The sequence below is a fragment of the Lepidochelys olivacea genome (assembly GCF_965140295.1).
Source record: "Lepidochelys olivacea isolate rLepOli2 genome assembly, chromosome: 1".
Classification (NCBI taxonomy): Eukaryota; Metazoa; Chordata; order Testudines; family Cheloniidae; genus Lepidochelys; species Lepidochelys olivacea.
Window position 1 is genome coordinate 113,820,810 of NC_140411.1, and position 6,056 is coordinate 113,826,865.

Genomic DNA, 6,056 nt, shown 5'->3' on the forward strand with positions numbered 1-6,056 from the left:
AGGCCAACTGCCCCAAGAACCACAACAGATTACAGTGCATTGCACTGGGGTCACACCAAAGGTCCTCAGGCCCAGATGCCTCCCAGATACCCTTAGAGCGAAGGGGAACAGAGTGTCGGCGGAAAGAAGGTTACAGTGTGGAAAGACACTGGAGCGCAGGTGTCAGCTATCCATCAATCCTTAGTGGACCCCAGCTTAATCAACCCAGAGGCCCAAGTGATGATTCAACCCTTCAAGTCCAACTCTTTCGATTTACCTACAGCCAAGTTGCCTGTCCAGTACAAGGACTGGTCAGGAATGTGGACTTTTGCAGTCTATGATGATTATCCCATCCCATGCTGCTGGGGGAAGACTTAGCCAACCAGGTAAAGCTGGCCAAGAGGGTGGGAATGATCACCTGCAACTAGACTAAACAAGCTTCCACACCTATTCCTGTTTCTGAGCCTTCCACCAGGGCCCTGTCTCTGTTACCAGAGACCCAGATGGAGGTGGTGGAACCGGATCCCCTGCCAACGACTGCAACGCCATAGTGGATCCAGTCCCAGAGACCCAGCCAAAGCCAGTCCCCGAACCAAAACTGGCAAAGCAACCAGCACCAGAACCATTGCCAGCACTGAGTCCAGGGCTTGCAACTCCGTCTACAGTTCCAACACCAGAGGGCACCACTGAGCCTGCACTGGCAGCAGCAGCAGATGACCCTACACAAGAGGCTCAGCCAGAACCTGAAGTACCCCATAGTGCACCAGCGGAGAGCTGTTCACCATCAACAGAAACAGCCCCCATCACCTGCATCACTTCCAGAGGGACAAAGCCCAGGTCCACAATCCAGTGAGGAACTGATGTCTCCAGCATCAAGGGAACAGTTCCAGGCCGAACAGGAAGTAGATGAAAGCCTCCAGACAGCTTGGACAGAGGCACGGAGCAACCCACCACCTCTCAACTCTTCTAATCGATCCTGGTTTGTTGTAGAAAGAGGACTTTTATACAAGGAAATACTTTATGGGGGACCAGGAAAACTGGCATCCTCAGAGACAGTTGGTAGTTCCAACTAAGTACCGGGAAAAGCTCTTGAGCTTAGCCCACGATCATCCTAGTGGCCCTGGTGGGGTGAATAGAACCAAAGATGGTTTGGGGAGGTCATTCCACTGGGAGGAAATGGGAAAGGATGTTTCTTCCTATGTCCAATCTTGTGAGGTACGCCAAAGAGTGGGAAAACCCCGAGACCAGATCAAAGCCCCTCTCCACCCACTCCCCATCATTGAAGTTCAGCTATGGACATTCTGGGTCCTTTTCCAAAAAAGACACCCAGAGGAAAGCAGTACATACGGACTTTCATGGATTTTGCCACCCAATGGCTGGAAGCAGTAGCTCTAAGCAACACCAGGGCTGAAAGTGTGTGCCAGGCACTAGCAGACATTTTTGCCAGGGTAGGTTGGCCCTCTGACATCCTCACAGATGCAGGAATTAATTTCCTGGCAGGAACTATGGAAAGCCTTTGGGAAGCTCATGGGGTGAATCACGTGGTTGCCACCCCTTACCATCATCAAATAAATGGCCTGGTGGAGAAATGTAATGGGACTTTGGGGGCCATGATACGTAAATTCGTAAATGAGCACTCCAATGATTCAGACCTAGTGTTGCAGCAGTTGCTCTTTGCCTACAGAGCTGTACCACATCCCTGTTTAGGGTTTTCACCATTTGAACTTGTATATGGCCACGAGGTTAAGGGGCCTGTCATAAATATAAAGGGAAGAGTAAACACCTTTAAATCCCTCCTGGCCAGAGGAAAAACCCTTTCCCCTGTAAAGGGTTAAGAAGCTAGGATAACCTCACTGGCACCTGACCAAAATGACCAATGAGGAGACAAGATACTTTCAAAGCTGGAGTGGGGGAGAAACAAAGTTTCTCTCTGTGTGTTGCTTTTGCCGGGACCAGATCAGGAATGCAGGTCAGAACTCCTGTAAAGGGCTAATAAGCAATCTAGTTAGATATGCGTTAGATTCTGTTTTGTTTAAATGGCTGATAAAATAAGTTGTGCTGAATGGAATGTATATTCCGGGTTTTGTGTCCTTTCATAACTTAAGGTTTTGCCTAGAGGGATTCTCTATGTTTTGAATCTGATTACCCTGTAAGGTATTTACTGATTTTACAGAGGTGATTCTTTCACTTTTTCTTCAATTAAAATTCTTCTTTTAAGAACCTGATTGCTTTTTCCTTGTTCTTAAGATCTAAGGGTTTGGGTCTGTGTTCACCTATGCAAATTGGTGAGGATTTTTATCAAGCCTTTCCCAGGAAAGGGGGTGCAGGGTTTGGGAGGATTTTGGGGGGGAAAGACGTTTCCAAGCGGGCTCTTTCCCTGTTATATATTTGTTAGACGCTTAGTGGTGGCAGCAATAAAATCCAGGGGCAAAAGGTAAAATAGTTTGTACCTTGGGAAAGTTTTAACCTAAGCTGGTAAAAATAAGCTTAGGGGGTTTTCCATCTGTACCCTAGAGTTCAGAAGGAACCTTGACAGGGCCATTGCTGCTTCACCAACTGTAATGGGAGAGGTTTACACCTTCTCCAGGAACTAACATTCTGGACTTTGTAACCAACCTACAAACCACCCTCTGAACCTTGTTAGCCCTTGCGAAAGAAAACCTACAAGATACTCAAAAAGAGCAAAAAGCCTGGTATGATAAACATGCCAGAGAGCGGTCCTTCAAAGTAGGGGACCCGGTCATGGTCTTAAAGGTGCTCCAGGCCCATAAAATGGAAGTGTCGTGGTAAGGGCCATTCAAGGTCCAAGAGTGCCTGGGAGCTGTTAATTATCTCATAGCATTCCCCACCTCAAACTGAAAGCCTAAGGTGTATCATATTAATTGTCTAAAGCCCTTTATTCCAGAGAATTAAAGGTTTGTCAGTTTACAGCCCAGGGAGGAGACGACGCTGAGTGGCCCAAAGGTGTCTACTACGAAGGGAAATGTGATGGTGGCATGGAAGAGGTGAACCTCTCCATGACCCTTTGACGTATGTAGCGACACCAGATCAAGGAGCTGTGCACTAGTTACGCGCAGACGTTCTCAGCCACCCCAGGACTGACTGAACTGGCATACTACGCCATTCACACAAGTAATGCTCACCCAATTAGAGCCCAACCTTACCGAGTGTCTCTTCAAGCTAAAACTGCTATAGAACGGGAGATCCAGGATATGCTACAGATGGGTGTAATCCACCCCTCCCGCAAGGCATGGGCATCTCCAGTGGTTCTAGTTCCCAAACCAGATGCGGAGATATGTTTTTGCATGGACTATCATAAGCTAAATGCTGTAACTCGCCCAGACAACTATCTAATGCCACGCACAGATTAACTATTGGAGAAACTGGGACGGACCCAGTTTATCTCTACCTTGGACTTAACCAAGGAGTACTGGCAGGTACCGCTAGATGAATCCGCCAAGGAAAGGTCAGCCTTCATCACACATCAGGCAGTATGAATTTAATGTGCTCCCTTTTGGGCTGCGGAATGCACCCATCACCTTCCAAAAACTTGTAGATGGTCTCCTAGCGGGATTGGGAGAATATGCAGTCGCCTACCTTGACGATGTGGCCATATTTTCGAATTCCTGGGGAGAACACCTGGAACATCTACAAAAAGTCTTCGAGCGCATAAGGGAGGCAGGACTAACTGTTAAGGCTAAAAAGTGTCAAATAAGCCACAGAGTAACTTACCTTGGACACCAGGTGAGTCAAGGAACTATCAACCCCCTACAGGCCAAAGTAGATGCTATCCGAAAGTGGCCTGTCCCAAAGTCAAACAGGTCCAATCCTTCTTAGGCTTGGCCGGATATTACAGGTGATTTGTACTGCAATACAGCCAAATTGCCGCCCCACTGACAGACCTAACCAAAAAGAAACAGCCAAATGCCGTTCACTGGACCGAAGAGCGTCAGAAGGCCTTTAACCAGCTTAAAGCGACACTCATGTCTGACCCTGTGCTAAGGGCCCCAGACTTTGACAAACCATTCCTAGTAACCACAGATGCATCCGAGTGTGGTGTGGGAGCAGTCTTAATGCAGGAAGAACCAAATCAAAAGTTCCATCCTGTTGTGTTTCTCAGCAAAAGATGTCTGAGAGGGAAAGCCACTGGTCAATCAGTAAAAAGGAATGTTACGCCATTGTCTACGCTCTGGAAAAGCTACGCCCATACGTTTGGGGACAGTGTTTCCACCTGCAAACCGACCATGCTACGCTACAGTGGCTTCATGCTGTCACGGGAAATAACAAAAAACTTATTCGGTGGAGTTTAGCTCTCCAAGATTTTAATTTCGACATACAACACATTTCAGGAGCTTCTAACAAAGTGGCTGATGCACTCTCCCTTGAAAGTTTCCCAGAATCAATGGGTCCAAATCGTCCTTAAGATGTGGGAAATATTGTTAGTCTTTATACAGTTAGTAGTATATTTAGAGATGCATGTGTCTTATTAACTCTGTTTTCTCCTAGAGCTCCAGGAAGAAATCACAGCCAGTGTTTCACCCTATCCGTGATTTGCGGGGGGGAGAGGGGGGGTGGGTGTTATAAATATCAAGGGAAGGGTAACCACCTTTCTGTATACAGTGCTATAAAATCCCTCCTGGCCAGAGGCAACATCCTGTTACCTGTAAAGGGTTAAGAAGCTCAGTTAACCTGGCTGGCACCTGACCCAAAGGACCAATAAAGGGACAAGATACTTTCAAATCTTGGGGGTGGGGGGGAAAGGCTTTTGTTGTCTTTGTTTACGTGGTTGTTCTCTCTTGGGACTGAGAGAGGCCAGATAGAAATCCATCTTCTCCAACCCATCCTAATCCAAGTCTCCAATATTGCAACCAGTACAGGTAAGCCAGGCAAGGCGGATTAGTTTATTTTTTGTTTTATGTGAATTTTCCCTGTGTTAAGAGGGAGGTTTATTCCTGTTTTCTGTAACTAAGGTTTTGCCCAGAGGGGGATTCTCTGTGTTTTGAATCTGACTACCCTGTGAAGTATTTTCCATCCTGATTTTACAGAGGTGATTTTTACCTTTCTTTAAAAAAAAAAAAAATCCTTCTTTTAAGAACCTGACTGATTTTTCCAAGATCCAGGGGTTTGGGTCTTTGATGATTTTGTAACCAATTGGTTAGGATATTATTCTCAAGCCTCCCCAGGAAAGCAGGGGTGTAGGGCTTGGGGGGGAAGACGTCTCCAAGTGGTCTCTTTCCCTGTTGTTTGTTTAAAACGCTTGGTGGTGGCAGCATACGGTTCAAGGACAAGGCAAAGTTTGTACCTTGGGGAAGTTTTTAACCTAAGCTGGTAAGAATAAGCTTAGGGGGTCTTTCATGCGGGTCCCCACATCTGTACCCTAGAGTTCAGAGTGGGGAAGGAACCCTGACAGCTACTGTTTCTGTTTGTTGGGGCATCATTTCATACAGCTTTTTCTAAAGGAGAAAAAAACCCCTTCTGATCTAAAATAAAATTAATTGAAATATAAAAGCCAAGTTAGATGGTAAATGGTCAAGTTAAACAAGACACAGATCTGTTAACAACTGGTTTGTGCAAACTCCTGCAAGCTTCCTCTAGTTCACCAGTGATCAGATGGTATTACGACAAACTAAGGTTACTGGGCTATTATCAAATCAAAGCGTGTTGGTATTAATGTATATTTAATGTGGCTTTAAAAAAAAAGGTAGATACTTAGCAGCGAAGAAATATTTTAACACGCTCATGCAGTTCTAAAGACTGCATCCCACCATATGTGGTGATGCATACCTTTAAACTGTAAGCTTGACAAATGTTAACTGTTATACAGACTCTTCTACATCTGTGGTGCTACATAAAGTATTAATAATAGCATACTGAGACACTGTCTTTCCTTAATCACTGCAGAGCTAAGCATGACCAGTGAAGTATAATTGCTAAGCTGTTTAATATATTGAGATAATACCCTTTGGAATCTTTTGCTAAGATGTTCAGCTCTTATTTACTATGCTCTAAAAACATATTGTTTAAAATGCTACCACTGACTATTCAATTTTTTCTTAGCAGTGATACCATGACAACCA

General features: G+C 45.5%; 1 protein-coding gene across 1 annotated transcript in view; it reads right to left on the reverse strand.

Annotated features, from left to right (window-relative positions):
• RASA3 (RAS p21 protein activator 3) overlaps positions 1–6,056 on the reverse strand; it is a 262,533-nt gene that overhangs the window by 218,912 nt on the left and 37,565 nt on the right. The gene's annotated exons all lie outside the window — the stretch shown is intronic.